Source organism: Rhipicephalus microplus, unplaced genomic scaffold (assembly GCF_043290135.1).
Source record: "Rhipicephalus microplus isolate Deutch F79 unplaced genomic scaffold, USDA_Rmic scaffold_14, whole genome shotgun sequence".
NCBI lineage: Eukaryota > Metazoa > Arthropoda > Arachnida > Ixodida > Ixodidae > Rhipicephalus > Rhipicephalus microplus.
In genome coordinates, this window is record NW_027464587.1 from 6,601,780 (window position 1) to 6,609,060 (window position 7,281).

The window sequence follows — 7,281 nt, forward strand, 5'->3', positions numbered from 1 at the left end:
CGGCTGTTAACCAAAAGGTCGGAGGTTCGAGCCCACCCGGTGGTGGTGTGGCGCTTTTTTTTATTTGGGCTGTTAGCTTTGAAGATATGTTCTGATGGTGGTGAGAGTGGAGCAGGACTGTCTCTGTGGCGCAATTGGCTAGCGTGATCGGCTGTTAACCAAAATATTGGAGGTTCGAGCCCACCCGGTGGTGGTGCGGCGCTTTTTTTTCTTTAGGCTGATAGCTTTGAAGATATGTTCTGATGGTGGTGAGTGGGGAGCAAGACTATCTCCGTGGCGCAATGGGCTAGCGCGATCGCCTGTTAACTAAATGGTTGGAGTTTCGAGCTCTGTCGGGAGGGGTGTGTTGTTTTTTCATTGCGCTGATAGCTTTGAAGGTATGATCTGGCGGTGGTGAGATTGGAGCACGACTGTCTCCGTGGCGCAATTGGCTAGCGCGATCGGCTGTTAACCGAAAGGTTGGACGTTCGAGCCCACCCGGTGGTGGTGCGGCGCTTTTTTTCTGTGGGCTGATAGCTTTCAAGATATGTTCTGATGGTGGTGAGAGTGAAGCACGACTGTCTCCGTGGCGCAATTGGCTAGCGCGATCGGCTGTTAACCGAAAGGTTGGACGTTCCAGCCCACCCGATGGTGGTGCGGCGCTTTTTTTCTGTGGGCTGATAGGTTTGAAGTTATGTTCTGATGGTGGTGAGAGTGGAGCACGACTGTCTCCGTGGCGCAATTGGCTAGCGCAATCGGCTGTTAACCGAAAGGTTGGAGGTTCGAGCCCACCCGGTGGTGGTGCGGTGCTTTTTTTTCTTTGGGCTGATAGCTTTGAAGATATGTTCTGATGGTGGTGAGAGTAGAGCAGGACTGTCTCCGTAGGCGCAATTGGCTAGCGCGATCGGCTGTTAACCGAAAGGTTGTAGTTACGAGCCCTCCCGGGATTTGTGTGTTGCTTCTTTTCTTTGCGCCGATAGCTTTGAAGATATGTTCTGATGGTGGTGAGAGTGGAGCAGGACTGTCTCCGTGGCGCAGTTCGCTAGCGCGATCGGCTGTTAACCGAAAGGTTGGAGGTTCGAGCCCACCCGGTGGTGGTGCGGCGCTTTTTTTTCTTTGTGCTGATAGCTTTGAAGATATGTTCTGATGGTGGTGAGGATGGAGCAGGACTGTCTCCGTGGCGCAATTGGCTAGAGCGATTGGCTGTTAACCGAAACGTTGGAGGTTCGAGCCTACCCGGTGGTGGTGCGGTGCTTTTTTTTCTTTGGGCTGATAGCTTTGAAGATATGTTGTGATGGTGGTGAGAGTGGAGCAGGACTGTCTACGTGGCGCAATTGGCTAGCGCGATCGGCTGTTAACCGACACGCAAGAGGTTCGAGCCCACCCGGTGGTGGTGTGGCGCTTTTTTTTCTGTGGGGTGATAGCTTGAAGATATGTTCTGATAATGGTGAGAGTAGAGCAGGACTGTCTCCGTGGCGCAATTGGCTAGCGCGATCGGCTGTTAACCATATGGTCGGAGGTTCGAGCCCACCCGGTGGTGGTGCGGCGCTTTTTTTCTTTGGGCTGATAGCTTTGAAGATATGTTCTGATGGTGGTGAGAGTGGAGCAGGACTGTCTCTGTGGCGCAATTGGCTAGCGTGATCGGCTGTTAACCAAAATGTTGGAGGTTCGAGCCCACCCGGTGGTGGTGCGGCGCTTTTTTTTCTTTGGGCTGATAGCTTTGAAGATATGTTCTGATGGTGGTTAGTGGGGAGCAAGACTGTCTCCGTGGCGCAATGGGCTAGCGCGATCGTCTGTTAACTGAATGGTTGGAGTTTCGAGCTCTGCCGGGAGGGGTGTGTTGCTTTTTTCATTGCGCTGATAGCTTTGAAGGTATGATCTGACGGTGGTGAGATTGGAGCACGACTGTCTCCGTGGCGCAATTGGCTAGCGCGATCGGCTGTTAACCGAAAGGTTGGAGGTTCGAGCCCTCCCGGGAGTGGTGTGTTGCTTTTTTCTTTGCGCTGATAGCTTTGAAGATATGTTCTGATGGTGGTGACAGCGAGCATGACTGTCTCCGTGGCGCAATTGGCTAGCGCGATCGGCTGTTAACCGAGAGGTTGGAGGTTCGAGCCCACCCGATGGTGGTGCGGCGCTTTTTTTTCTTTGGGCTGATAGCTTTGAAGATATGTTCTGATGGTGGTGAGAGGGGAGCAAGACTGTCTCCGTGGCGCAATGGGCCAGCGCAATTGGCTGTTAACCGAAAGGTTGGAGTTTCGAGCTCTCCCGGGAGGGGTTTGTCGCTTTTTTCATTGCGCTGATAGCTTTGAAGGTATGTTCTGATGGTGGTGAGAGTGGAGCTGGACTGTCGCCATGGCGCAATTAGCTTGCGCGATCGGCTGTTAACCGAAAGTTTCGAGGCTCGAGCCCACACGGTGGTGGTGCGGCGCTTTTTTTTCTTTGCGCTCATAGCTTTGAAGATATGTTCTGATTGTGGTGAGAGTAGAGCAAGACTGTCTCCATGGCGCATTGGGCTAGCGCGATAGGCTGTTAACCGAAAGGTTGGAGGTTTGAGCCCACCCGGTGGTGGTGCGGCGCTTTTTTTGTTTCCGCTGATAGCTTTGAAGATATGTTCTGATGGTGGTGAGAGTGGAGCAAGACTGTCTTCTTGGCGCAATGGGCTAGCGCGATCGGCTGTTAACCGAAAGGTTGGAGTTTTCAGCGCTCCCGGGAGTGGTGTGTTGCTTTTTTCTTTGCGGTAATAGCTTTGAAGATATGTTTTGATGGTGGTGAGAGTGGAGTAGGACTGTCTTCGTGGCGCAATTGGTTAGCGCGATCGGCTGTTATCCGAAAGGTTGGAGGTTTGAGCCCACCCGGTGGTGGTGCGGCGCTTTTTTTTTCTTTGGGGTGATAGCTCTGAAGAAATGGTCTGACGGTAGTGAGAGTGGAGCACGACTGTCTCTGTTGCGCAATTGGCTAGCGCGATCGGCTGTTAACCGAAAGGTTGGAGGTTCGAGCCCTCCCGGGTGGGGTGTGTTGCTTTTTTCATTGCACTGATAGCTTTGAAGATATGTTCTGATGGTGGTGAGAGTGGAGCACGACTGTCTTCGTGGCGCAATTGGCTAGCGCAATCGGCTGTTAACCGAAAGGTTGGAGGTTCGAGCCCACCCGGTGGTGGTGCGGTGCTTTTTTTTCTTTGCGCCGATAGCTTTGAAGATATGTTCTGATGGTGGTGAGAGTGGAGCAGGACTGTCTCCGTGGCGCAGTTCGCTAGCGCGATCGGCTGTTAACCGAAAGGTTGGAGGTTCGAGCCCACCCGGTGGTGGTGCGGCGCTTTTTTTTCTTTGTGCTGATAGCTTTGAAGATATGTTCTGATGGTGGTGAGAGTGGAGCAGGACTGTCTTCGTGGCGCAATTGGCTAGCGCGATCGGCTATTAACCGAAAAGTTGGAGGTTCCAGCCCTCCCGGGTGGGGTGTGTTGCTTTTTTCTTTGCGCTGATAGCTTTGAAGATATGTTCTGATGGTGGTGAGAGTGGAGCACGACTGTCTCCGTGGCGCAATTGGCTAGCGCAATCGGCTGTTAACCGAAAGGTTGGAGGTTCGAGCCCACCCGGTGGTGGTGCGGTGCTTTTTTTTCTTTGGGCTGATAGCTTTGAAGATATGTTCTGATGGTGGTGAGAGTGGAGCAGGACTGCCTACGTGGCGCAATTGGCTAGCGCTATCGGCTGTTAACCGAAACGCCGGAGGTTGGAGCCCACCCGGTGGTGGTGTGGCGCTTTTTTTTTCTTTGGGCTGATAGCTTTGAAGATATGTTCTGATGGTGGTGAGAGTGGAGCAAGACTGTCTCCATGGCGCAATGGGCTAGCGCGATCGGCTTTTAACCGAAAGGTTGGAGTTTCGAGCCCTCACGGGAGTGGTGTGTTGCTTTTTTCTTTGCGGTAATAGCTTTGAAGATATGTTCTGATGGTGGTGAGAGTGGAGCAGGACTGTCTTCGTGGCGCAATTGGCTAGCGCGATCGGCTATTAACCGAAAAGTTGGAGGTTCCAGCCCTCCCGGGTGGGGTGTGTTGCTTTTTTCTTTGCGCTGATAGCTTTGAAGATATGTTCTGATGGTGGTGAGAGTGGAGCACGAATGTCTCCATGGCGCAATTGGCTAGCGCGATCGGCTGCTAACCGAAAGGTTGGAGGTTCGAGCCCACCCAGTGGTGGTGCGGTGCTTTTTTTTCTTTGGGCTGATAGCTTTGAAGATATGTTCTGATGGTGGTGAGAGTGGAGCACGACTGTCTGCGTGGCGCAATTGGCTAGCGTGATCGGCTGTTAACCGAAAGGTTGGAGGTTCGAGCCCACTCGGTGGTGGTGCGGCGCTTTTTTTTCTTTGGGCTGATAGCTTTGAAGATATGTTCTGATGGTGATGAGAGGGGAGCAAGACTGTCTCCGTGGCGCAATGGGCTAGCGCGATCGGCTGTTAACCGAAAGGTTGGAGCTTCGAGCTCTCCCGGGAAGGGTATGTTGCTTTTTTTCTTTGCGCTGATAGCTTTGAAGGTATGATCTGACGGTGGTGAGAGTGAAGCACGACTGTCTCCGTGGCGCAATTGGCTAGCGCGATCGGCTGTTAACCGAAAGGTTGGAGGTTCGAGCCCACCCGCTGGTGGTGCGGCGCTTTTTTTTTCTGTGGGCTGATAGCTTTAAAGATATGTTCTGATGATGGTGAGAGAGGAGCAGGACTGTCTCCGTGGCGTAATTGGCTAGCGTGATCGGCTGTTAACCGACAAGTTGGAGTTTCGAGCCCACCCGGTGGTGGTGCGGCGCTTTTTTTTCTTTGGGCTGATAGCTTTGAAGATATGTTCTGATGGTGGTGAGAGTGGAGCAGGACTGTCTCCGTGGCGCAATTGGCTAGCGCGATCGGCTGTTAACCGAAAGGTTGGAGGTTCGAGCCCACCCGGTGGTGGGGCGGCGCTTTTTTTTCTTTGGGCTGATAGCTTTGAAGATATGTTCTGATGGTGGTGAGAGTAGAGCAGGACTGTCTCTGTGGCGCAATTGGCTGGCGAGATCGGCTGTTAACCGAAAGGTTGGGGGTTCGAGCCCTCCCGGGTGGGGTGTGTTGCTTTTTTCATTGCGCTTATAGCTTTGACGATATGTTCTGATGGTGGTGAGAGTGGAGCACAATTGTCTCCGTAGTGCAATTGGCTAGCGCGATCGGCTGTTAACCGAAAGGTTGGAGGTTCGAGCCCTCCCGGGAGTGGTGTGTTGCTTTTTTCTTTGCGCTGATAGCTTTGAGGATATATACTGATGGTGGTGACAGCGGAGCATGACTGTCTCCGTGGCGCAATTGGCTAGCGCGATCGGCTGGTAACCGAAATGTTGGAGGTTCGCGCCCTCCCGGGAGTTGTGTGTTGATTTTTTCTTTGCGCTGATAGCTTTGAAGATATATACTGATGGTGGTGACAGCGGAGCATGACTGTCTCCGTGGCGCAATTGGCTAGCGCGATCGGCTGGTAACCGAAATGTTGGAGGTTCGAGCCCACCCGGTGGTGGTGCGGCGCTTTTTTTTCTTTGGGCTGATAGCTTTGAAGATATGTTCTGATGGTGGTGAGAGGGGAGCAAGACTGTCTCCGTGGCGCAATGGGCTAGCGCGATCAGCTGTTAACTGAAAGGTTGGAGTTTCGAGCCCACCCGGTGGTGGTGCGCCGCTTTTTATCTTTGGGCTGATAGCTTTGAAGATATGTTCTGATGGTGGTGAGAGTAGAGCAGGACTGTCTCCGTGGCGCAATTGGCTAGCGCGATTGGCTGTTAACCGAAAGGTTGGAGGTTCGAGCCCACCCGGTGGTGGTGCGGTGCTTTTTTTTCTTTGGGCTGATAGCTTTAAAGATATGTTCTGATGGTGGTGAGAGTGGAGCAGGACTGCCTACGTGGCGCAATTGGCTAGCGCGATCGGCTGTTAACCGAAACGCCGGAGGTTGGAGCCCACCCGGTGGTGGTGTGGCGCTTTTTTTTTCTTTGGGCTGATAGCTTTGAAGATATGTTCTGATGGTGGTGAGAGTGGAGCAAGACTGTCTCCATGGCGCAATGGGCTAGCGCGATCGGCTTTTAACCGAAAGGTTGTAGTTTCGAGCCCTCACGGGAGTGGTGTGTTGCTTTTTTCTTTGCGGCAATAGCTTTGAAGATATGTTCTGATGGTGGTGAGAGTGGAGCAGGACTGTCTTCGTGGCGCAATGGGCTAGCGCGATCGGCTATTAACCGAAAAGTTGGAGGTTCCAGCCCTCCCGGGTGGGGTGTGTTGCTTTTTTCTTTGCGCTGATAGCTTTGAAGATATGTTCTGATGGTGGTGAGAGTGGAGCACGAATGTCTCCATGGCGTAATTGGCAAGCGCGATCGGCTGCTAACCGAAAGGTTGGACGTTCGAGCCCACCCAGTGGTGGTGCGGTGCTTTTTTTTCTTTGGGCTGATAGCTTTGAAGATATGTTCTGATGGTGGTGAGAGTGGAGCACGACTGTCTGCGTGGCGCAATTGGCTAGCGCGATCGGCTGGTAACCGAAAGGTTGGAGGTTCGAGCCTACCCGGTGGTGGTGCGGCGCTTTTTTTTCTTTGGGCTGATAGCTTTGAAGATATGTTCTGACGGTGGTTAGAGGGGAGCAGGACTCTCTCCGTGGCGCAATTGGCTAGCGCGATTGGTTGTTAACCGAAAGGTTGGAGGTTCGAGCCCACCCGGTGGTGGTGCGGCGCTTTTTTTCCTTTGGGCTGATAGCTTTGAAGATAAGTTCTGGTGTGGTGAGAGTGGAGCAGGAATGTGTCCGTGGCGCATTGGGCTAGCGCAATCGGCTGTTAACCGAAAAGTTGGAGGTTCGAGCCCACCCGGTGGTCGTGCGGCGCTTTTTTTTCTGTGGGCTGATAGCTCTAAGATATGTTCTGATGGTGGTGAGAGTGGAGCAGGACTGTCTCCATGGCGCAATTGGCTAGCGTGATCGGCTGTTAACTGAAAAGTTGGAGTTTCGAGCCCTCACGGGAGTGGTGTGTTGCTTTTTTCCTTGCGGTAATAGCTTTGAAGATATGTTCTGATGGTGGTGAGAGTGGAGCAGGACTGTCTTCGTGGCGCAATTGGCTAGCGCGATCGGCTATTAACCGAAAAGTTGGAGGTTCCAGCCCTCCCGGGTCGGGTGTGTTGCTTTTTTCTTTGCGCTGATAGCTTTGAAGATATGTTCTGATGGTGGTGAGAGTGGAGCACGAATGTCTCCATGGCGCAATTGGCTAGCGCGATCGGCTGCTAACCGAAAGGTTGGAGGTTCGAGCCCACCCAGCGGTGGTGCGGCGCTTTTTTTTCTTTGG